At 37.7% G+C, this 25,223-nt stretch overlaps 1 protein-coding gene across 4 annotated transcripts in view; it reads left to right on the top strand.

Annotated features, from left to right (window-relative positions):
• The window catches only part of HS2ST1 (heparan sulfate 2-O-sulfotransferase 1), a 199,260-nt gene that overhangs the window by 18,894 nt on the left and 155,143 nt on the right, over positions 1–25,223 (top strand). The window contains exon 1 of one of the 4 annotated variants that reach the window (XM_034934216.3): positions 18,693–25,013. The exons of the other annotated variants lie outside the window; for them this stretch is intronic. The gene's annotated coding sequence lies outside the window, so the exon portion shown is untranslated. Of the gene's footprint in view, positions 1–18,692; positions 25,014–25,223 lie in introns of those variants that run through there. 4 annotated transcript variants of the gene reach the window in all.

The raw sequence follows: 25,223 nt of genomic DNA, 5'->3' as shown, positions 1-25,223 counted from the left end.
TTTCAGTTTGTCTTAGAGTTTCCATGTCTCTGCCTACAGTGGGCATCAGTTTTTGAATGTCGTGTAGTTTTTTCCATTAAAGCCCTTAGCACATTAATTATAGTTACTGAATTCTCACAGTGATGATTCCAAAATCTCTGCTATATATGAGTCTGGTTTGGACGCCCGCGTTGTCTTTTCAGACTCTGTTTTTTGCCTTTAGCATGCCTTGTAATTTTTTTTTTTTTTTTTTTTGATAAGCTGGATGTGACATAAGGGGTAAAAAGAACTGAGATAAATAGGCCTTTAGTGTGGCCTAGAGGCCTGTCTGGCTAGGAGTTAGGCTGTGTTTACTGTTTGCTGTAGCTTTGGTGTCAGAGATTAAAATTTCTTCTCGTGTAACTGCTTTTGTCTCCTTTGTTGTCTTTGGGTTTCCCTAATAACTCCTTCATAAGTAGGTTCCGAGGCTTGTAGTTATTTAAGCTGTAAGCCTCTGTTATTACACAGGAGCCCTATTGATGTGGTGTGTGTGTGTGTAAAAGTGTTCTATAATCTTATGATTAGCTCTTAGTGAGCCTGTGTCTTTGGACTGTGACCTTCATGAGTGCTTTTTAGCTCCTGCAACCTTTACCTCCCAATACTTAAGTGAGAAAGTAGGAAGGCTGGGAGGCGGCTGGAGTTTTGTATTTCTCTTCCCACAAGTTGGTTAGTTGGTGGATAACAAACTGGAATGTGAAACCTCGGATGAGGGGAGGCTACTGTAGTTTCTTTTGAGGACAGGTCTTTGTTATTGAGAACAGAGCTCGCTGGGCAATTTCAGAATGGTTATTTTTTCTCTCCTATTGAAAGCTAGAGGGAATTTTTCTTTGATCTTCACTTGTGAATCTCTGATGGGGCACCTGGAGGTAAAACTCAGGAAAGTTTCCTCTCTCTCTCCCCCAGCCAGACTGCCCATCCCCTGAGCTTTTAATTCTCAAGCTAGTCCACGTTGAACCTCCAGCAATTTACATTACAGTGTTCCTATGGATACTGGCTCCAGCTGTGTGTTTCTCTTGCTGGGGTTTGTGATACCCGTAGCTGTGGTTTTCTATAGTCACATCTCTCTCCAGTTTTGGGAGCAGCAGTTTGCCCTGAACCTCAATTCTCTATTGGGTCTAAGAAGAGTTAACTGATTTTCGGCCGGGCACGGTGGCTCACGCCAGTAATCCCAGCACTTTGGGAGGCCGAGGTGGGCGGATCACGAGGTCAGGAGATCCAGACCATCCTGGCTAACATGGTGAAACACTGTCTCTACTAAAAATACAAAAAAATTAGCTGGGCGTGGTGGCGGGCACCTGTAGTCCCAGCTACTTGGGAGACAGAGCCAGGAGAATGGCGTGAACCTGGGAGGCGGAGCTTGCAGTGAGCCGAGATCCTGCCACTGCATTCCTGCCTGGGCGACAAAGCCAGACTCCATCTCAAAAAAAAAAAAAAAAAAAAAAAAAAAAACAAGAAGAGTTACTGATTTTCAGTTTGTTCGGCTTTCTGGTCGTGAGGATGGGAGTGATGACTTCCAAGCTCTGTCCACGTCAGACCAGAAATCCTTAATGATATTTCCTTTTCTGTACCTTTTTGACTGTTTCGTTCTTTAGTCTATCTGGAATTTAGCTGTGTAGGGATGCAGGGAATAGGATATGTGTCTAGACCATCTGATTATGCTACTTTGTCTAATAGTTCTTGTGTTAGGATTATACTATTTAAAATTTTTATAGCATTAAATTCTTTAGTATCTGGTAGGGCTAATCTTGCTTTACTTTCCTATTTATTGTTGCATGTGAACCTCAGAATTGTTTTGTCAAGTCATTAAAAAAAGGAAGTAGAATTATAAATAGAACTGCTTAAAATTAGTAATATAATTAGAATGATAGTGTTATGATGTTTGGACTTCTCTGGAAATTTATTTCTCTCTGTTGACTCAGATCTTCTTTTATGTTTTGGAGGTTTTGTAATTTTCTTTTTCTCCTTTTTTTTTTTTTTTTTTTTGGGGATAGAGGCTTGCTCTGTTGCCCAGGCTAGTGTGCAGTGGCACAATCTCGGCTCACTGCAACCACTGTCTCCAGGGTGTAAGCGATTCTCGTGTCTCAGCCTCTTGAGTAGCTGAGATTTCAGGCGTGCACCACCACTCCCAGCTTATTTTTTATATGTTTAGTAGCGATGGGGTTTTGCCGTGTTGACCAGGCTAGTCTCAAACTCCTGGCCTCAAGTCAGCTGCGCACCTCGGCCTCCTAAAGTACTGGAATTACAGGCGTGAGCCACCACACACGGCCTCATAATTTTCTTTGTCTCATTTACAGAAGTTTCTTGTGAGGTGTATTTTCTGCATTTTTAAAGCCCTTTTATTTTGAAATAATCTTTAATTCACATGAAAGTTGCGCAGATAGTACAGAGTTCATGTGTATCCTTCACCCAGTTTTCCCCATCATGACAGCTTATGAAACCGTAATACAATTATCAAACACAGGAAATTGATGGTGGTATGATACTATTAATTAAACTATAGACCTTATTTAGATTTTACCAGTTTTTACCTGTACTTTTTTTTGTCATATGTATAGTTTTGCTATTATTATTGCAATGGCTTTCTACTACATTTCTCTCTCTCTCTCTCTCTCTCTCTCTCTCTGTCTCTTTGCCTCCTTCCCTGCCTTCTGAAGAGTAAAAATGGTGTTAATTTTCAGAAGCTGCTTTGCTAATAGATTTTAAATTCTGAGTTTTTAGTTGCTTTCATTGAATGTTTTTTAAATTTTTAAATTATTTTTAAATTTTTTCTCTACTTTTCAAAGGTACTGATCATTGAATTTTTAGGGATGTAATTTTCTCATTTGCTAAAAATGTTATTTTTGTTTCTAAAACATGTCATTGCATTGGCTAGGCTAGATTTCCAAATTATACTTTTTGTGCCTAATTTTTGTATAATAGTCTTCGAGTTTCCCTTTAAGAGAAAAATTAGCTACTGTGTACATTATTAGTTGATTTATCTAATATCTGACATTAAAATTAATCACTGATATGCAATGAATGCTTTACCAAGTTTCAGGAGTTATAATCATTTCAAATAAATCATGTAATTTAACCCTTACAACCTCCTAAGATAGGTGTCAATATTATTCCTGTTTACAGGTGAGTAAATTCAGTTGGGTTAAATAATTTATTTGTTCAAGGTCACATAGTTTAGGTAAGAAGCTCAAACCTGAGTTTTAGGTTTCTTACTCATTTTGCATTTAACCGTTCTTTTATATTCTCTTCTATTGCAATAGAAAAGATCAATTGTAAACTATTCAGATGAATTTCATTCTACAGCATACGTTTATTCCATGGAACTGGCATTCCAGAATGGAGTGAATTAGGGCATGGTGGCTCAGGCCTGTAATCCCAGCACTTTGGGAGGCTGAGGTGGGCGGATCACCTGAGGTCAGGAGCTTGAGGCCAGCCTGGCCAACATGGTGAAACCCCGTCTCTACTAAAAAAAAAAAAAAAAAATTAGCCGGGCATGGTGTTGCATGCCTGTAGTCCCAGCTACTTGGTAGGCTGAGGCAGGACAATCGCTTGAACCCGGGAGGTGGAGGTTGCAGTAAGCTGAGATCACGCTACTGCACTCCAGCCTGGGCAACAGAGCAAGACTCTGTCTCCAAAAAAAAAACAAAAAGAATGGAGTGAATTAATTTCATAAAGAAAATTCAGGTTAAACACTATTTGCAAACTGATATTCCCGAATTTAAATAGACTTATCAAAATTGTATGTTTGTATTTTAAAGGATCAAAATACTGAGCCTGCACCTTCCTCCCTCCTTCCTTCCAGAGGTATTAATTAAGTATAGCCCCTATTGAGAACCTAAATATGTCGAAATTTACTTAGGTGGATATGGAATTAAGTGTGGGAATACAAGGAAATTAATATTTTATATTTAAATATGAAGAACAATGTATAGTTAGCTTTTTGAAGAACATCAAATATTAACTTTTCTATCATGCAAGTTGTATGCATTCTTTCTTATTTGTGATAACTTTAAGATGATGTCAGAGTTTCACTGTGACTTAAGAGTGAGTAAATTATAAAACAGTAGAATCATTTATTTGAAAGAGGCCTTGGTTTTACTCAGCTTTCTTCCCATTGTGGGAATGCCTTCCTCTCCTACATTTTTTCAGCATCTTATTTGGGAGAAAAGGTTTAATTTTTTATTCCTAGCTGCAGTCTTTAACAGTTTTCTTAAAATATTTATTCTTTTCAGATTGCCTTTCCTTCTATCTTATATATATATAAAATCCCTTTCTAATCTGAGCTAATCAGTCTTTTTTTTTTTTTTTTTTCTGGTAGCTATATTGATTTCTTTAGGTACCTTTATCTTCTGCATTGGCATTCGTTGGTACCTTCTCTTCCACCTGTCCTACTCTTATTTCAGTAATTTAGATGAGGTAAAATTTGTAAAAATCACACTTGCGCTTACAGATCTTAACTATATAATAAAACTTTAAAAATGCATTATATTTTTGTCATTGACCTTTATTACATGTGTACTCAGACAATAATCATTGTCTGATATTTAACTAGAGCATGTGTTTAGCATGAATACCTAGCACTGTTCTATCACTGTAACATTCATATTCTGAAATCCTCTGGAAGGAAACAGTAAGATTATATGTTGATTTCTTCTTATTTAAGGAAAGATTCATTGGTTGAACATGGTTTTCTGTTTTGTGTTTGGAGATGGACTGTATTTAGAAACATCTCTTTTTCGCCCAGAAGTTCTGTTTTAAATTAATGAGAAATTGGGTGAACTTATTTTCTTGCTGAGGTACACAGCTTGAAGTTTTGGAAGTAAAGTATACATAGTCTTTTCTATATGGGAATGGTGGAATTTTCTAGACTTGATTAAAGTACTGTTGTTTAATTTTTTAATGAGAACCTTCTTTCCCAATACTTACAATGTCAGTACTTTCAATTAAGTTGCTGTGAATAATTCCTCCTGCCCATTTTTTCTTCAGCTTTTTTATTTTTCCAAGTTGAGTTTTGAATTTTTGATCTCTTTTGACAGCCTTTTTTTTTTTTTTTTGGCTAGGACTCTCTACATAACTTTTGTGATAGTTATGGAAAACAGTGGGATAGATGTTCAGATGTTATAACTTCTCTTTTTTGGCTGGGATGGGGTGGATGAGTAAAAAGAAAAAATGAATAAGTCAGTGAATGTTGGCAGGTGTTCAGAGATTTTTTCTGTTGTGTCATTCACCGTGGCACAGTTAAGTAACTGCTTATGATTAAGTTTTTCACAGTCTCAGAAAATAAGGAGTTTCAAATAATAATGTGGGTAACTGATTAGTATCCAACTAGCAGTGGTGTTGGATGGATTAATTGATTCTTAGAGAGTCTAGGAAATGTCAGAACAGTATACATTCAAACTGCTATTACAACAAAGTAAAAGTTACCTTGAAAAATAAGTAATTCAACTGGTAGAAGAAACTTTAAGGGACAGACTAGATTTGGTTTTCTATATGGTCTTTCATTCTGAATACTAATTAGTACTTGAACATATGTAAAGCTCAAGTGTTGTTTTTTTAGAAATACAGTTGTGAAGTTGTTATGCAAATAAATTCAATTTAAATTTCTTGTCATGTAAAATGTGTAGAAGGACTTACTGAGGTTACTTTCAGTCTTGTTTTTTTCTCAGATAGCGATGAACCATTTTCATCATTATTGTTTGGACTTTTATTATATTTAAGGACAGGAGTTAAATGTAAGTCCTGAAGAAAAACAAATGTTTCATATCACACTTACTTTAGAGTAAAGCTTAGTTGTAGCTGTATACAATAATCAGTTGTAAAAAGGTGTTTCCATTCTTCCATTGTTCTTTTGGCTTATTTCTCTTGTCTTATTCAATTTGCTGTGGATTTGTTTTTGTAGTGGGAAAATTAATTTGAGCTGAAGTGTGTCAGGATTACTTAGCAAAAAATTACTGTTTGTTGTCCCACAAAAAAAGTAGATACTACTTAACCTTTTTTACTCCATGTCATGGATGTACTTATGTTTTCACCTTGTGGAATACTGAATCAAGTTTACACTCTTAGGATCTTAGAATAGTGGTTTTTGCTCTTGGCTACATGTAGGAATCATGTTGGAAGATTTAAAAAATGCTGGTGCATGTGTCCCACCCTTGGAAGATTGATTGATTGCCTTGGGGTGTGGCCTGTGCCTCAGTTCCTATGTGCACTAAGGTTAAGAGCCTCTAGAGACTCATGCACAATAACGTGTTAAAATTGGCTCCTAAAAATTGTCATATAGTCATAAGATTAATATATCATGAATGTGTAAAATGATATTCTTGAGTTTGCCATGGTCTTCTAAAATGAGCAGTGTTAATAATACTACACATATTTTGAGAGGTGTTTACCACATTTGGCCAAAAGACCAAAAAGCTCAGCAATTAACTGCCTAAAGTAACAAAGCAGGTAGAGAAATAATGTTTTCTTAGTTAGCCTAATAATGTATATTTCAAGGGGATGGATAAGATTCCAGTTAAACTATTTACTGTTAGCAATATTTTTTTGTAAGCTGTTTTTGTAAATCCACAGTGTGCCTTCTAGGTTTTTTTTCTCTTACTCTCAAAACTGAAATAGGCTTGGTACAGTGGCTCATGCCTATAATGCCAGCATTTTGGGAGGCCAAGGTGGGAGGACTGTGTGAGGTCAGGAGTTCAAAAGTTCAAGACCAGCCTGGACAACAAAGTGAGATTCCCCGTCTCTACAAAAAATAAAAAAATTAGCCAGGCATGGTGGCGTGTGCCTATAGACCCAGTTACTCAGGAGGCTGAGGTGAGAAGATAATTTGAGTCCAGGAGGTAAAGTCTGCAGTGAGCTGTGGTCTCGCCACTGCACTCCAGCCTGGGCAACAGAGCAAGTCCCTATTAAAAAAGAAAAACAGAAACCTGAAACAGATGATCAAAGTTGCATGTATAAACGTTATTAAAAAAGATTCATCATTTGAATATTTAGTTACTATTTACTAAAGCTGCATGTTTAAGGGTTTCTTTAGGTGACTTCACATATATTATTGTCATATTCATTAGGCTATGGTAGGAAGTCCAGTTAGATTTAAACTGATACTTGTTCTACTCAGAATAATTTATGTCACCTGAAGAGAGGCTGATGGCTATATTCTTATTTCAGCATATTTGGATATGGGAAAATTAATTAAACTAAAATTCTCATATGACTTTGGAAATGACTATTGAAAACACACTGGCGACTGGGCACAGTGGCTTACACCTGTAATCCTAGTTAGCCCTTTGGGAGGCTGGGGCAGTAGGATTGCTTAGGCAAGGAGTTCAAGACCAGCCTGGGCAACATAGCAAGACCCCATCTCTACAAAATATACAAAAATTTACCGTGTGTGGTGGCATGTGCTTGTGGTCCCAGCTACTTGAGGGGCTGAGGTGTCAGGATCACTTGAGCCTGGGAGGTGCAGTCGGGTAAGATGGTGCCACTGCACTCCAGCATGGGTGACAGAACAAGACCCTGTCTCAAAAAAAGAAAAAACACATTGGGAAGTAGAAAAGCTACTCATGAGCCATCTAAGTGACATGTAGCCCAAACATCTGTAATATGCTGTAGAACTGGAACAAAATGATATTAAGGATAATTTTAGAAGCATCTTCATGAATAGTTACTGATGTAGGCCAGTTCTTGGCAAAATTATGTCATTGGTTTGTATTTGGTCCTTGCCTGTTTTCTGGAGACCCTCCTACTCTGTCCCTAGTGCTGTGACACTTTCCCTTTCATTCTTCTCTGAAGTATCTGGATTTGTCTTCCTATAAATTATATAATATTCCTCCATTTTTTCTTCTCCTTTGACCAAAATCTTTTCTTACCCATGGAGTTTTTATTCTTGGGGAGGGGCTGCCAGGTTGAGAGACAAAGCAGTTATACCATTTTCTCCCCAATTATTTACTTAACCATAAATCTGTGTACCTACTACTTGGCTTTATTAAATATTAATATACTTCTACATTTATAAAAAAAAATTACAGCTGGGCACGGTGGCTCACACCTGTAATCCCAGCACTTTGGGAGGCTGAGGCGGGTGGATCAGTTGAGGTCAGGAGTTGAAGACCAGCCTGGCCAACATGGTGAAACCCTGTCTCTACTGAAAATACAAAAAAATTAGCCGGGCATTGTGGCGGGTGTCTGTAATCCCAGCTACTCAGGAGGCTAAGGCAGGAGAGTGGGCTTGAACCCGGGAGACGGAGGTTGCAGTGAGCCGAGATTGCTCACTGGGCAACAGAGCAAGAATCCATCTCAAAAAAACAAAACAAAAAAACTACAGCTATATCAAAGCCCCTGGTACCTGCTACTGAACCTGTTTTCCTCTGTTCTGCTCACAGGTAACTGCCAAGTAGAGTTTATCTTTTTCAGAAACATTTTCAGAAACCAAGTCAATCTTTTAAGTAATAAATCAAAATGAGTGAAATTTAGGAGGGAAATGTTTATGAGCAGAAGCTTAATACTGTACTTAGAGGTTATAGATAGTTGATAAAACCAGTTCTGCGTCTGGATTGTTTTCATCCTTCTGTGTTTGACTATTCAGAGCTAATTGTTTAAAGACTTTCCTAATAAACATTTGAAAATGCTTGCAAACCTAGGCTATAAGGAGACACAAAGGATTAATTCTACTTTGTTAAAATCTACTAATGTGTGTTGAAATGTGATTATGGCTTGTCGACAAGGAACCATTGGATGAACAGAATTCAGTGTTTATAGAACTAGATTGTTGGCAGGCACACTTAACTACTGCCAGCATCACTCAAACCAGCCAACTCTTTCATCTTTAGTAAATACTTTGTCAAATAAGTTATCAGTCTCTTTAAAATTTAGATAATGAACAGAATTCATTTAGATGTTAGTTAACAGTGCAGTTAAAATAGGCTATCTTAGATTATCTTTGTTCTTCTGTTCTATTTCGTTTAGATTAAAAGTGCTAAAGGAATGCTGAAGAGGGTGGAACAAGAGCATAAACATTTTTGAGAGGGTGGAACAGAGAACATAAACATTTTTGGAGTTCTAAATCTAAATAAAATTATTTCAGAAATAATGAAAATATTTTGTATTATTTCTGAGGAAAATCAGCTTTTTGGGGGGTACTTTTTCTGCAGCACTGTTTAGCTGTTTTTGGCAAATGAAAAAGGTATTGGGGTAGAGACAGAGATTTCATATTTGAAGCTGAGGCAATGAATAACTCCTTGCCCCTACTCCAATCTCCTTAAGAAGAAATAAGCTTTTCTTCATTGATAAGGTAAAGTTAGTTTTATACTGTTTATTTAAAACACCACCACCACTAGCATCTCAACTCTTCCCCCAAATTAGCTTTGTGTCTGAACTCTACTTTTTTTATATCTCTTAGGCTTGAAAACTAGGAGTCATCCTTGATTTTTTTTTTCCCCCTTATCTACAATCATCAAACTTTCTGGCTCTGTCTCCTTGGGGCTTGCTTTAAGCTTTACGTTTCATAACAAACATGATATGTTAGTAGTTTCTTTCAGCTTTAAAATATTATGACCTTTAAGATCTAAAATTAAATGTTGAAATGTAAAATTTAAAGGCTTATTGAAAGAATGTTAATAACTTTTTAAAAAAGTATTGGTTTAAGATTAGATTCTCCTAACTAAAAGGATCCTAAAAATTAAGAGTAAGATATTTAGAACTTTGTACTAAGTGTAAAGTCTTAGTATTACAAATAAATCATTGGGTATTTATTATTATTTAAATGTCTGATACTGAGCTTTGAATCTTATTATGGAGAAAAACTTTGGATTCCAATTGAAATGAGAAGAAATTATTGTTATATCTTAACCAGCATCTAGGCAACTTGGACCCTTCAGATACTGACACTGAGAGAACTTAATCCCAAAATAAATAAAAATTTTGAATTAACATTCTTTTTAGTCCGGGTGCAGTGCCCCACGCCTTTAATCCCAGCACTTTGGAGGCTGAGGTTGAGGCTGGTGGATCACTTGAGCCTAGAAGTTTGAGACCAGCCTGGGCAACATGGCAAAACGTTGTCTCTACAAAAAGTACAAAAATTAGCCAGGTATGGTGGCAGGCACCTGTGGTTCCAGCTATTTGTGAAACTGAAGTGGGAGGATCTGAGCCCTGGGAGATTGAGAGTACAGTGAGCAGTGATTACACCACTGCACTCCAGCCTAGGCAGAACTAGACCCTATCTCAGAAAAAAAAAGAAAAAAAAAATTCTGGCCAGGCAGGGTAGCTCACACCTGTAATCCCAGCACTTTGGATGGCTGAGGCAGGTGGATTACCTGAGATCAGGAGTTTGAGACCAGCCTGGCCAACATGGTGAAACCCCATCTCTACTAAAAATACAAAAATTAGCTGGGCGTGGTGGCGGGTGCCTGTAATCCCAGCTACTTGGGAGGCTGAGGCAGGAGAATCTCTTGAACCCAGGAGGTGGAGGTTTGCAGTGAGCCAAGACTGCGCCATTGCACTCCCTGGGTAACGAGTGAAACTCCGTCTCAAAAAAAAAAAAAAAATTCTTTTAAAAGTCACCTTGAAACATTTAATGTTGTTTATTTCCTTCATGGTGGGTAGGGGGTGATAAATTGCAAAAAGAGATAATGTATAGGTTGGTCTTATGCAAATACCCTAAAATTAAGAAAAAAATTATTCGATAGTGGAAGATGTCCAGGAGAATTAATAGGAAGCATAGACAGTTTTGAAGACAGGGAACTGCTGAGGGTATAACTTTTGAGGTAGAGTGGGTGATAAATTTGAGTAGATAACTTAGAAAATGTTAAATGCCAGAATGACATAAACGTTTTTTGGCCTAGTGATTTTAAAAAATTGACATGTTTTTCTTTTTTATTTTTTTGAGACAGTCTCATACTGTTGCCCAGGCTGGAGTGCAGTGGCGTGATCTTGACTTACTGCAACCTCCCCCTTCTGGGTTCTAGGAGTTTTCATGCCTCAGCCTCCCGAGTAGCTGGAATTACAGGTGTGCACCACCATGCTCGGCTCATTTTTGTATTTTTAGTAGAGATGGGGTTTCACCATGTTGGCCAGGCTGGTCTCGAACTCCTGACCTCAAGTGATCCACCACCTTGGCCTCCCATAGTGCTGAGATTACAGGCGTGAGCCACTGCGCCCTGCCAAAATTGACATGCTTTTCTGAATGGTGTCTTGCTATTTAGGAAATTTTATTTTTAATGGTAAAAGCATATTTGCTTGAAGAAAATGCTGTGGTGTGCCTTTTTCTCTACTAAACTATCCCCGTTCCTAAATCTGCATAGAACCATGAAAAATATGATTTTTAACTTCCTAGGCCTTTTTGCTTATGTTCATTAAGTCAACTGAAATTGTCATGAAGCACCTCCTGTGTATACTAGATACTCCGCTGTTTTTACCCCACTTCCATTGTACGTTTAGCTTCAAACATAAGATTCATTCCTTTGGCTTATTTCTAATTTGCAACCTGCTATATTCTACTTTCTATGAAACTAGTGTGTATTATCTCTTATATCCCTTTAAATTTTCTTGACGGTTAATAGTATGTTTCCCTTTGATCACCACCAGCAAGCTTTGGGGGTCAGACTGACTCTGAAAGTAGCAGATATTTGAAGTTCTCTTGAAGGAACATGGGATTTTATTAAGGATTTTAAGAATCGATAGGAATTTGATGAGGAAAATTCATGCAGAGAGGATGGCATGATCTAAGGTGTGAAAATGGAGTGCTCAACATAAGAGATGTGATATGGTAGAAATATAGAATATTATTGGGATATAGTAGGGGATATCATTGGGAAGTTGGAGAAAAGATCATCGAAATGAGTTTCTGGTCATTTAGTAATGTCTGTCATTTATTGAATGCTTACTGCATATCCAACTGTGTTAGGCTCTTTATGAAAAATCTAATTTAATTATGACAACAGTTTTGTGTGGCAGATATTATTCTCTGAAGAAATTGGGATTTAGACAGACTAAATAGGTTATAAGACTCATGGAGCTAATAAATTAGATTTGATTCCGCGTCTCTTTTAAAATATGCTGCCATCATAAGCCTCTTTAATTAATTGCTTTGCAGTGATCTCTAGATTCTATACAAGAAGAAATTTGCGACAATCTTGAACTTGTACTTATAGACTAGGTGATTACTTTAACAGGGAAGAACCATGATTATGAATATGCCAGGCATCGGAAGAACTTCAAATATAAATCTACTACAGGAATATGAACTGATGGCCTGAAAAAGACTGCATTTATTTTGGATAACAAAATAATTTCTTGGCCAGGTGCAGTGGCTCATGCCTGTAATCTCAGCACTTTGGAAGGGCGAGGCAGGTGGATGGATTGAGCCCAGGAGTTTGAGACCACCCTGGGCAGCATGGCAAAACCTGGTCTCTACAAAAATAAAAATAAAATAACCTTTATCCGAGGCTCTTTAAAACAAAATTCACGTCTCCAAAACAAATACTGAAAGCTGTATGTTCAAAGAGGTCTTCATCGCTCTTTCTAAGTCTTAAGTATTTGACAGTTTAGGTCTGGGCGAAATAAACATTGGGTTTTACTAATAATATGGTTGCCTATTTTGGCACCTTAAATTTAGAAGTTGGTTTTTATGTGTTAAAAATTTTTTTAATCCAAACGTAGCATTGTTTATACCTTAAAAGAATGCCAGACTGACGTATTTTTGTTGTTATTGTTTAGTTTGGTAGGATAATAATGTTTTCCATTGAACTGCAACATTTACTGCAACTGGTAGCATGTAAATTAAAGAATTTTAGAGTTGAAAGGATCTTAGTGATTGTCCAGTGAAGTCTTCTTGCTGTACAGATAAGGCAAATGAAGCACTTTTGAATTAGATGAATGTGGCTCCAGTTACTCAATTATGCTGTTCTAGGATTAGAACTCTTTTTACCAAACTACACTACTTCCAGTGTTTATAAGAGGGTATATGTAGATCACCACCATAACAGTACATGATTATGTTACTGGTTATGAGGCTGGCTTGCCTAAAGTAATGGTCTTAGCTGGGTAAGATATAGATGGTCACATAACAGAATCTCTTAGGATTCTTTTTACAAAATACATATACCAACCCCTCTTTGAAATCCACTTGGCTGAAGAGACTGTCAGATTAAGAGCATCTTTAATCAGTAAGCATAGGCCCCCTGGCAACAAAAATAGGCAAAATATTCTTGTGCTTTGGAAATAGGTGTCTAGAAAATATGTAGCTTAGTAACCTAATTAATGCACATAGCATTGCAGATGTGTACCATAAAGCTATCCTTTCCACTGTTCACTAACAAAAGACATTTGACTCAATTACCATATATGTTCTGAAAAACTATTAGTAAAAAACTTAGACTTGTGAGACCTCTTATTTTTTCATATTATTATTTTTATGGATGTACAAATTCTCCTTGTCAAGAATTGTGAAGGGTCTGAGATTTTATTGCAGGCTAATAAATTAGCCTACTACAGGATAGTAATTATAGATAACTGAAGGTAAAAAGACATGAGTATCAGCATGTTTTGCACCAGTTTCCTGAGCTCTAGCTACCATAGAATGACATGAAGTGGGCTGGATGATATCTGCACATGCATGGGATGCAGACAGGAACCTTAAGTTGAGGGAGCCCACATTTTTGCTCCAGAGGGAGACATACTTTCTTTATCTTCCAAGGTTTTTGCTAAGTGACCACCCTTGAAAAGATAGTCTGAAGCAAAGAGCATGTTTGCAGCTTGCAGGACAGGCAGAAATGTGAGAGACCAATGGAGAATTGTCTCCTAATAGGCATTATATTATATTAGACCAATGAGACCATTATTTATTCTCAATGTAAATGAAATATGTTCAGAAATTCTTAGTGTGTTACGAATGTGACCTCTGTGCACTTTGTTTTTAATTCCAGAAAAATATCTGTTGTTTGCGTATTACTTGCCCTTGTTTAGTATAGTAACATGAAAGTTAACTTGCTTTAGTTTTGATGAAGGGTGTTCTGGTTAATTGGATTTTATTTTTAAATATTTAAATTCCTTTATGCCAAATGGACATACCCTGTTCCTTTGTCCCTTCTCCTTTTTTTTTTTTTTTTTAAAGTGAAAACATTTATCCTCCATGTTTTAATTTCAGCAAATACTTAACAGTGTGCCTATCATAGGCCAAATTCTGAATGCTAGCCAGGTGTATAGATAAGAAAGTTTGTGCATTCATTTATTCAGAGTTATTATATGCTGGGTGTGTTTATATTTATTTAATCCTCTCACCAAATGTGTGCCGTTTGAGGGAAGGAGACACAAGGTAGGCTAAATATTAGAATGATGTTCCTGGGAGAGCAAATAGTATGTGCAAAGGGTTTGGAGAAGATTGGATAGGCAGAAAAGCACATCCCAAGAAGAAGAGCAATATATATGGAACATTCAGAAGAGAGAAACAATGTAGGTTGTGAGTACTTCATGATACTGATATTAACCTATTTTTAAAACTGAACTTCCAAATTTAAACTGTTGAGGTTCTTGCAAAGTATACTGTATCAGGGAGTGAAGTTTGGATTTCATGGATCTCTGGTTGTGCTTACCATATATGAAGCTTTCCATGAAGACTTCTCAAAGCCCCAGAAGCAAAACAAAACAAAAAAGACTTCTCAACTCTTCTTTGGGAGTGCAGGGGGAGAAACATCTCACTATATATCTTTTAGGTTTAGAATGCTACAGTATAAGAAGTATATTTTTTGAGGAGACTGCATATGAGTTTGCTGGGGCTTTTTTCATTAGTTACGTTTATTTGTATAGAGACTAGGTCTTGCTATGTTGCTGAAGCAGGACTGCAGTGGCTGTTCATGGGCATAATCATAGTGTACAGCAGCCTGGAATTTCTGGGCTCTAGTAAACCTCCCACTTCGGCCCGAGTCTAGCTGGGCCTACACGCCTGTACCACTGCGCCTGCCAAGTTTGCTGTTTAAAGCATAGCGTTCATTCATTACTAACAACTGTTAGTAATGAAATTTTCAAAGTAGATTTATTTAACCAGGCCTCTTTTACTTAATGACCAGAATTGTGGTTTGTTTTTCACCTGAAAAATTGATCACTTCTTCCAGTCACAATATGGTCTATATTCTTAAACTGTCCAGTGACATTAGAAATTAATGTGCCATTTATTTTTAATTAGAATAGTAAAGATGTTGCTACATTCAAAAAATAGTCTAACAATTAGAAGTTTCCATTAACTATTGGTTCCCTCTAACTTAACAGTTTTAGGATCTGTTATTAAAATTTTTAGCACATAAAAATGTAGATTACATTAACATTTTAAGTGGCCCTTGTTTTTCTAAATGTACTTTGTTCAAGAGAGCTCTGCTATAATTAATTACAAGGGTGATTTCATTATGAAAAATTTCTTTAAAAGGTTTGTTTAGAGTCATAGCAAGGCTTAAATGAGAGTCTGTGTAAAGTACCTGTTATAAAATTTGGCCTACAGAAAGTTCTCAAAGTAATAGTTACTACTTCTTTTACCGTATTATTATTTTTAAAAGCTGATTAAGTTTCTGTTACATGTGTTTGCATTTAGGTAGGAAACTTTCCTTAAAAAATGATAAAAAATTTATTTTATTTTATTTATTTATTTTAAGATGGAGTCTTGCTCTTTCGCTCAGGCCGGAGTGCAATGCTGTGATCTCAGCTCACTACAACCTCTGCCTCCTGGGTTCAAGTGATTCTCTCACCTCAGCCTCCCAAATAGATGGGATTACAGGCACATACCACCATGTCCGTCTAATTTTTGTATTTTTAGTAGAGACAGGGTTTCACCATGTTGGCCAGGCTGGTCTCAAACTCCTGACCTCAAGTGATCTGCCGGCCTTGGCCTCCCAAAGTGCTGAGATTACAGGTGTGAGCCACCATGCCCACCCAAGAATCTTCACTTTAAATTTTTTATATTTTTTGGCCATACATCTCTACAGAAATAGAGGCTTAAGCAGGAGAATCACTTGAGCCCAAAAGGCAGAGGTTGCAGTGAGCCGAGATAGAGCCACTGCACTCCACCCTGGGTGACAGAGCGAGACTCCATCTCAGAAAAGAGAAAAAAAGATTCTCTAAGCTTACCCTGTCCGATACAGTAGCTACTAGCTGTATGTGGTTGTTTAAAGTAAATTAAAAATTCTGTTCTTTGGTTCTACTAACCACGTTTCAAGTGCTCAAATAGCCATGTGGCTAGTGGTTCCTGTCGACGGTGCAGAACATTTTCATCTTTCCAGAAACTTACATTGGACACTGTTGTTCTAAGCTATGTTTTCAGTTTTACCCCCAATAATTAGACTCCTATTATCATAATATTTTAAATAGAATACCATATAAAAAGGTAGTGAGATGCAGTTGTGCTTTTCAGGAGATGCAAAATCTACTTCATTTAACCTCCCCATGGCCTTCAGAACACAGGGCTTTTAGGACCCTAGTTGGCCATTTGTTCTTTGTTTTAAACAACTAATAAATGTAGAAGGAATTATAGAAAATCCATAAATAGAAAAAGCACTATAGAAACATTTGATTAAGATAAGATGCTGAAACCATTTGGTGAAAGATGGTTGGGATTGGATTTGGAGAAATCTGACCAGTTTAACTTAATGATCAAACTTAACATCAACATTATGGGACAAACTGACGTTACGTATTCCTTGATGTGGTGCGCTGAGAAGAGTACAACTTCACCTGTGTGGTACTTAATGCCATTTTTTTCTTTTCGCCAGAACTTATTGAAGAAATAATAAGTCAGTTCTAAATAGGAAATCTCCATGTCTTGGGCCCTTCAAAAATGCTAGTAGTTGGTATCATGAAAGACTAGATAGATACATGGGTAGATAGATAGGTAGGTAGGTAGGTAGATAGACAGACAGACAGAAAGTTAAAGGCGAGACATGGAAATTAACTGTGTTGTGCAGTGGATCCTGCATTGGGTCTTGGACTGGAGGACAAAACAGATCTAAAGGACATTATTAGGGTGACTGGAGAAATTGTAGAATGGATTTGAATGGTGTAATATGAATATTAAGTTTTCTGAGTGATAATTTATTCTGATTACATAGGAAAATACTCTTCTTCTTAATGGGGTACATGTTGACATATTTAGGAGTGAAATGTCATGATGCTGCAAGTAACATTCAAATTGTTAACCAAAGAAAAATTGTGTCTGTGCAAGTATGTGTAAAGAGAGAAAGGAAATGTGGCAAAATGTTAACAATTGGTCAGAGACTGAATAATTTAGATGAAGAAGGAAGAATGTACTTCATTGTATTTTTTTACGGCCTTTTAGTAGGTTTGAAGTTTTCAGCATAAAAAGTGGGTAAAAGAAATGACCTCTTTATTCTGTCTGCTTAGCAGACAGTTCCAGGAAAAGCCCCTCCCTCTTTCCGGCTACCTGATTGCAGTAGAATGGATCTGTCAAGTTTCTACAGTCCTTTCCAGAGAAATTGATGTGGAGCTGAACCTCTGATAGAGTGTTCAGTTGGATTAGTAGGAAAGCAGGCATTTAAGGCAAGGAAACACATAAGTAAAACATCTTAGTAGTTTGTAAGTTTCAATATTTGTTTCAGCCAGAATTTATTAGCAATACATGCTTCAGATTTATTCTTTCCTTTTAATGGCAAATTGGGAATGCGTATGAAAAACATTTACATATCAGTTCTCTAGGAGCACTCTCCCTCATCCCCCCCCCCCCCCATGCATAGTCTCAATGTCTTAAAGCTAGGCAACTATAGGTAGACTCAATTGGAGACTGCCTGTTTCTGCCTTCTTAACATTCTGGTGACCACCTGGATTCAGATATTTGTTATAAAAACAGGCGTATCTCAGAAATATTATGGGTTCAATTCCAGAGCACCGAAATAAGGCAAATAGTGCAATAAAGCAAGTGACACGAATATTTTGACTTCTCAGTGCATGTAAAAGTTATGTTTACACTATGCTGTAGTCTAAGTGTGCAGTAGCATTATGTCTAAAGAAACAATGCACGTATCTAAATTAAAATGTACTTTATTGCTAAAAAAAAATGCTAACAATCATCTGAGCCTTTAGTGAGTTGTAAATTTTTTGCTGATAGGAGGACCTTGCATTGATTTAAATGACTGCTGACTAATCAGAGTGGTGGCTGGAGGTGGGGGTGACTGTGGCAATTTCTTCAAATAAGACAACAATGAGGTTTAGATTTCTCTGTAGCCGGAGTGCTGTTTGATAGCATTTTACCCACAGTAGAAATTCCTTCAAAATTGGAGTCAATCTCAAACCCTGTTGCTGCTTTATCAACTATGTTTATGGGATATTCTGTGTCCTTTGTTGTCATTTCAACATGTTCACAGCATCTTCACCAGGCATAGATTTCATCTCAAACCATTTTCTTTGCTCGTCCCTAAGAAGGAACTCCTCATTTGTTCAAGTTTTGTCATGAAATTGCAGGAATTCAGTCACATTTTCAGTCCCCGCTTCTAACTCTAGTACTGTTGCTAATCCCACCACGTGTAGTGACTTCCTCCATCGGAGTCTTGAACCCCACAAAGTCATTCATGAGAGTTAGAATTCTTCCAAACTTAATATTGATATTTTGAAATCCTTCCATGAATCATGAATGTTCTGAATGGCATCTAGAATGGTGAATCCTTTCTAGAACGTTTTCAGTTTACTTTGCCCAGATCCATCAGAGGAATCACTGTCCGTGGCAGCTATAGCCTTACAAAATGTTTTTCTTAAATAGTGAATACTTTTTTTGAGATAGAATCTCGCTATGTTGTCCAGTCTGGAGTCCTGTGGTATGATCTCGGCTCACTGCAGCCTTTGCCTCCTGGGCTCAAGTGATTCTCCTGCCTCAGTCTCCTGAGTAGCTGGGATTACAGGCACGTACCACCACGCCCGGCAAATTTTTATGTTTTTAGTAGAGATGGGGTTTCACCATGTTGGCCAGGCTGGTCTTGAACTCCTGGTCTCAAGTGATCTGCCTGCCCTGGTCTCCCAAACTGCTGGGATAACAGGCATGAGCCAGCATGCCCAGCCAAATAATAAAACTTGAAAGTCAAAATTACTCCCTGATGCATGGGTTGCAGAATAAATGTTGTGTTAGCAGTTATGAAAACAACTTTAATCTCATTGTATTCTCCATCAGAGTTATTGGGTAACTAGGTGTGTTGTCAATGAGCAGTAACATTTTGAGAGGAATCTTTTTTCCTGAGCAATAGGTCTCAACAGTGGGCTTAAAATATTCAGTAAACCGGGTGGTAAACTGAGGTGCTATCAGCTAGCTAGTCTTTGTTGTCCCATTTATAGATCACAGGCAGAGACGATTTAGCATAATTCTTAAAGGCCCTAGGAATTTTCATATGGTAAATGAGCATTGGCTTCAACTTAAAGTCACTAGCTTTCTTTAATTCCTGGTAAGAGTCAGCTTGTTCTTCGAAGGCAGGCATTGACTTCTCTATAGCTATGAAAGTCCTAGATGCCATCTTCTTCCAGTACAATGCTGTGTCATCTACATGGAAAATCTATAGTTTATTGTAGCCACCTTCATCAGGTATCCTAGCTAGACGGGGATAACTTCCTACAGCTTCTGCATCTGCACTTGTTGCTTTACCTTGCACTTTTATATTATGAAGATGGCATGATTCTTTAAACCTGTACTAGCTTCATACTTTACTTCTGCAGCTTCCTCACTTCTCTCAGCCTTCTTGGAATTGAAGAGAGTTAAGCATTTGCTCTGGGTTAGGCTTTGACTTAAGGGAATGTTGTGGCCAGTTTGATCTATCAAGGTCACTTAAACTTTCTCCATTTCAGCAATAAGGCAGTTTCGTTTTCTTATCATGGTGTGTTCACTGGAGTGGCACTTTTAATTTCCTTCAAGAACTCTTCCTTTGCATTCTCGACTTGACTCTTTGGCACAAGAGTCCTAGCTTTCAGCCTGTCTTGGCTTTCAGCATGCCTTTGATTTAAAGTGAGTGATGAGGGAGTGATGGCTCATGCCTGTAATCCCAGCACTTTGGGAAGCCAAGGCAGGCAGCGGATCACTTGAGGTCAGGAGTTTGTGACCAGCCTGGCCAACATGGTGAAACCCTGTCTCTACTAAAAATACAAAAATTAGCTGGGCATGGTGGTGGGTGCCTGTAATCCAGCTACTCGGGTGGCTGAGGCAGGAGAATCGCTTGAACCTGGGAGACGGAGGTTGCAGTGAGCTGAGATTGCACCACTGTACTCCATCCTGGGTGACAGAGTGAGACTCCCGTCTCAAAAAATAAAAAAATTTAAAAATAAAGTGAATAACGTGGGACTCTTCCTTTCACTTGAGCACTTAGAGGCCATTATAAGGGTTATTATTAGGCCTAATTTCAATATTGTTTTATACCCAGGAATAGGGAAGCCTGAGCAGAGGGGGGAAAAATGGGGAATGGCTGGTCTGCGGAACAGTCAGAAAACACACAACTTGTATTAAGTTCACTGTTTTATGTGGGCATGGTTTGTGACACCCCAAAACAATTGCAATAGTAATAACAAACTTCACTGTTTAAAAAAAAAAAAAAAAAAAAAAGGCCGGGCTTGGTGGCTCACGCCTCTAATCCCAGCACTTTGGGAGGTCGAGGCGGGCAGGTCACGAGGTCAGGAGTTTGAGACCAGCCTGGCCAACATGGTAAAACCCAGTCTCTCTAAAAATACAAAAATCAGCCTGGCCTGGTGGCACACGCCTGTAGTCCTAGCTACTTGGGAGGCTGAGGCAGGAGAATCACTTGAACCCGGGAGGCAGAGGTTGCAGTGAGCCAAGATCGTGCCATTGCACTCCAGCCTGGGTGACAGAGCAAGACTCTGTCTCCAAAAAAAAAAGGCAGTATCTGTGAAGTGCATTGACGTGAAGTGCAATAAAATCTATGTCTGTAATATTTGGTTTAGGTTCTTGAATTAAGATTTATGATAAAAAAGACGTTGATTTGAGAATAACTTATCCATGCTCAATATGAACACATTGTAATAGGCTTACCAAATTGTTTAATTATACATTGTTCAACTAATTATAAATATCCTGTATAGGATCAGTAACCAGTGTGAATTTTATTTGAACCATTAATTCCTTTCCTCTGGGAAATTGTTGATAATGATTCATTGGTTAGAATTGGCTAAGTCAAAGCACCAGTCTGTTTTGTTCCACTTTCTTCTCATGTATGTTACAGGGCATTTTCAGGTTTCTTCTGAATCTCAGTGGGGAAAAATAGGATCAGTATAAAATATATATTCAATGAGAAAAGAGTCAAATTTTTTAGCATCAGGACAAAATATATATCAGAATAGAAAGGCCAGATGATAGGAACATTAGAGTACATATGCTATCTCAAGAGTCTGAAATCCACTTGAGCCCAGGAGTTTGAGACCAGCCTATGCAACATAGTGAGACATCATCTCTACAAAAAATAGAAAAAATTAGCCAGGTGTGGTGGCTCATGCCTGTAGTCCCAGCTACTCAGGAGGCTGAGGTGGGCGAATCACTTGAACTGGGGAGATCGAGGCTGCAGTGAGCCGTGATCGTGAGGTGAAATTTTTTATTTATCTAGAGTGAAATGTACAAATCCTAAGTGTACAGCTTGATAAATTTGAGCTATGAATTTGGTTCTGCATTTCTGTGTCTAAAGACAAAAATAATTTCTTAGAGGAGATTAAACTTTTCTTAGTGCTTATTTCTGAAATAAAATTTTTGAATGAGACCTCAATATAGGGAATATTGAGTCATGTAGTGTAGGAGTCCCCAACCCTGGGGCCACTGACTGGGCCGCACGTGAGGTGCAGGCCAGCATTAGCACCTGGCAGTGGCATTAGATTCTCATGGGAACGTGAACTCTACTGTGAATTGCGCTTGCGAGGAGGGATCTAGGTGGTGCTCCTTAAGAAAATCTAATCCCAGGTGGAACAGTTTTTATTCCGAAACCATTCCCACCCACCCCCTGTAGAAAAATTGTCTTCCACAAAACCCGTCCCTCGTGCCAAAAAGGTTTTTACAGTATACCAAGTGAAATCTCAGGTCGTGAAGCTGAGGTGCAATTTTTAATGGGGGTGAAGGGTGGGGAGCTAAATAAATAATCTTCATCCAAAAATCAAACCTAGAGTATATAAAGAAATTGGACACTTTTTGGCTTCTTTTGGTTTCCTTGTAATCGAAATAAAACAAAAACAAAAAAAATGGCTAGTACAGTGGCTTACACCTGTAATCCCAGCGCTTTGGGAGGCCAAGGTGGGCGGATTGCCTGAGTCCAGGAGTTTGGGACCAGCCTAGGCAACATAGCAAAACCCCCTCTCTACCAAAAATACAAAAAATTATACGTGCATGGGTGGTGCACGCCTGTGGTCCCAGCAACTCAGGAAGCTGAGGTGGGAGGATCACTGGAGTCCTGGAGGGGTGGAGGTTGAACTGAGCTGTGATCCTGCCACTGTACTCCAGCCTGGGTTGCAGAGTGAGACCTGTTTCAAAAAAGATAAAATAAAAAAAGGAGAAATAGTTGATCTGCATATTCTGTAAATAAAATAGCTAAATAGCTGTCTCTTTATACATATATGTGTGTATATATACATAAGTGAATGTATGCACACATGTGTAATTTCTTTGAACATATTTGTTAAGAATTAGGCATGGAAAGGACTTCAGCAACAATTTTTTGGGGTTATTTACTAGGGGTGGATCTGCTGCTTTAAGGAATAAGTAAGCAAGTGATAATATTGACTCCTTTTCTGAAAATTCCACATTAAAAAAAGATTTCCTTTTGATTCCAAGATTGTCCCACATTCAGAGGAAAGAGTAATAGAGAACCTGCAGGCAAAGCCAGGATTTTTCTGAAGGAACAATTCTGTGTTTGATTCAATGCCTGAAAAGGAATCAGTTAAGTCCTCAAAGTTCTTTAAAACAGAGCATGGCCTAGATCCTTTTAGTTGGAAAGATAGCTTAAAACAAATGTTTCCACTTGGTCACTATGGCTGTAGAAAAATAACAGTACTGCTCCCATGAAAATCTGATTTTCAGCAGTGTGAACCTGCCCAGAAGGAACTGATGGTAAGAGGTACTTTTTTTCTTCTATAAATTCTTTGTGATGCCTACCCTAAATCACTTTCTGTGATCTGACTTTTTTGGCTCTGCTACCTTGATTTTATGTTATTAGAAAACCTGTAGCTTAGTTAGGGGAGGATTGACTTCTTTATAGGTTGCCACCAAGAATACTTTTCACCAGAAAAAATATATTACCCTATGGTGCTCAATGCATCTCTGTTGTAACTTACCCTGCATTTAGAGAGGTTTATACTTCTACATGGTTTTCTCTTTACACTTTGAGTAACATGTTCTTGCTAGTTGAATTTAAGGAGTTAGTAGCATATATTCAGTAATTGCAAAACAGACCTTCTTTCCTCACCCTTGAATCTTTGGACAGTAAAAATATATTATATAACATTGAAATCATTCACAATTTAGTGGTTTGAAATTCCAGATGGTAATGCCATGAAAAGACCTGTCATATTTTGTACCTTATATTATGAAGAGGGTTATATTAATCACAATTAGCAAGTGAGTTGTGGGCTTCAAGTTGTCAAGTGAATTTTTAGGTAATGAAGTTTCTAGACATTTATAGTCTAAGTTTCAGGACATTTATAGTCTAAGTTTCTTGAATAAATTTTGTCATTTTAAAGAGCAAGGATAAATGATTGAAAAAGAATTTCTGAATTTAAATTTTTACATGAATTATTTAATTTGACAATTTAATTCTTACATGGGTAAGTAATGTTAATCATCCCATTTTACAGAGGAAGAAACATGACTCTCATAGGACAAATGGCCCATCACATGTTTAGCAAGTGATGGAAACCAGATTTAAACTCCAGCAGTCTTATGCTTAACCACTTTGCTGCGCTTCTCAAAATGTGTAGAATAAACACAATTGCAACATGTGATGTCTCAGCTCTCTCCTAAGACTGAATTACTAAGGTCTCTGCTCTTTTATTTTACTTCTCTTTTTACTTCCTAATCCCCAGTTTTTGCTTGTTTTAATAATAAAATCTAGAGGAAATAGAACTGCTATAGTTAAATATACTTGGATTGAAAGACCAGATCTTTTATTTATTCATAGCTACATGGCAAGTTACTTCATTTGAGCTCACTTAAAAAAAAATGTAATAATGTACTAATAAGGGAGTTAAAAACATAATGTTTTGTTGTGAATAGTACACAGGTATAATTTTTAAAGTATTGAAATCATTACCTGGAAGATATTAAAGGTTTTTTTGGATTTTTTTTTTTTTTTTTTTTTGAGATGGAGTTTCATTCTAGTCACCCAGGCTGGAGTGCAATGGCGTGCTCTCAGCTCACTGCAAACTCTGCCTCCCGGGTTCAATGTTTCTCCTGCCTAGCCTCCTGAGTAGCTGGGATTACAGGCATGCATCACCACATCCAGCTGATTTTTGTATTTTTAGTAAAGACGGGGTTTCACCATGTTGGCCAGGCTGTTCTCGAACTCCTGACCTCGGTGATCCACCCGCCTCGGCCTCCCAAAATGCTGGGATTACAGGCATGAGCCATCACACCCAGCTAAGGGGTTTATATATAGGTAGCTACAGTTGACCCTTCAACAATGAGAGAATCAGGGGCATCAGCGCCTCTGCTGCACAGTGGGAAATCCACATGTAACTTTTGACTTTCTAAAAAACTTAACTACTGATAGCCTACTGTTGACTGGAAGACTCACCGATAACATTAACAGCCACTTAACACATATTTTGTGTGTATGTTATGTGTATTCTGTACTGTATTGTTACAATAAAGTAGCTAGAGAAAAGGTTATTAAGAAAATCACAAGGAATAGAAAATGTATTCCTGTTTATTAAATGGGAGTGAATCATCATAAAGGTCTTCATCCTTGCTGTGTTCACATTGAATAGGTTGAGGAGGAAGAGGAGGAGTTGGTCTTGCTGTCTCAGGAGTGGCAAAGGTGGAAGAAAATTCTTGTGTAAGTGGACCTGTGCAGTTCAAACCCATGTTGTTCAAGGGTCAACTACAGTGTTATTTTGTAATTAACATTATGCATATTATTACCTACATTTCTACTTTAAAAGCTAAATGTTTTATTTTAAAAAATCTCCCTGATTCTACTATGCATTTAAGGAAGAAATTATACCAGTTCTCTACAGTCTGTTCCAGAAAATAGAAACAGAGGGAA

The sequence above is a fragment of the Pan paniscus genome, chromosome 1 (genome assembly GCF_029289425.2).
Source record: "Pan paniscus chromosome 1, NHGRI_mPanPan1-v2.0_pri, whole genome shotgun sequence".
Classification (NCBI taxonomy): Eukaryota; Metazoa; Chordata; class Mammalia; order Primates; family Hominidae; genus Pan; species Pan paniscus.
Note: the sequence above shows the minus strand (reverse complement) of the source record. Positions and strands in the feature narration are given on the sequence as shown.